Source organism: Penaeus monodon, unplaced genomic scaffold (assembly GCF_015228065.2).
Source record: "Penaeus monodon isolate SGIC_2016 unplaced genomic scaffold, NSTDA_Pmon_1 PmonScaffold_184, whole genome shotgun sequence".
NCBI classification, from domain to species: domain Eukaryota; kingdom Metazoa; phylum Arthropoda; class Malacostraca; order Decapoda; family Penaeidae; genus Penaeus; species Penaeus monodon.
In genome coordinates this window covers 131,576-132,387 of record NW_023647927.1, presented here as the reverse complement: position 1 = coordinate 132,387, position 812 = coordinate 131,576, and positions in this window count along the sequence as shown.

Below are 812 nucleotides of genomic sequence, written 5' to 3'. Positions count from 1 at the left end.
GACGAAAATCGAACATCAAAACTCTACGGACGTCCCCGCCACCTTTGAAAGTCTACGGACGAACGCGCCTACTTTTGAGGAAAAAAAAAAAAAAAAAAAAAAACTCTACGGGGATACAACCCGTCGTTCGGTAAAAAAAATCTACGGGGTTTCACATAATCCACATCCCCCGTGGTAATCGTACAGTGCGTCCTAACTAATAAACCCAACCTAACCTTAACCCTGTGGGATTTATACACTACGATCTATACAATGTGTGTGTGTGTGTTTCTATGTATATATATATAGATAGATAGATAGATAGATAGATAGAGAGATAGAGAGATATATATACGGACACCTATTTCTTAGCAATTCGTGGCAAGAGACATCTATTTCGTTATAAAAAATATTTGCCACATACCGCCAGTGTGGAGGCTTCAGACGAGCAGCGGCGAGGTAGGAACTGGTGAAACCTCCTTTCTTCAGGGCCATTGAACTGGTGAAACCTCTTTTCTTCAGGGCCAGACGAACTGGTGAAACCTCTTTTCTTCAGGGCCGTGGGAGATACAGACGACTGGTGAAACCTCCTTTCTTCAGGGCCAGTGGGAGATACAGACGAACTGGTGAAACCTCTTTTTTCTTCAGGGTGGGCCAGACCAACTGGTGAAACCTCCTTTCTTCAGGGCCAGTGGGAGATACAGACGAACTGGTGAAACTCTTTTTTCGGCATGGAGATACACACGATGGTGAAACCTTTCTCAGGGCCAGGGGGTTACAACGAACTGGTGAAACCTCTTTTCTTAGGCCAGTGGGAATACCACGATGGTGAA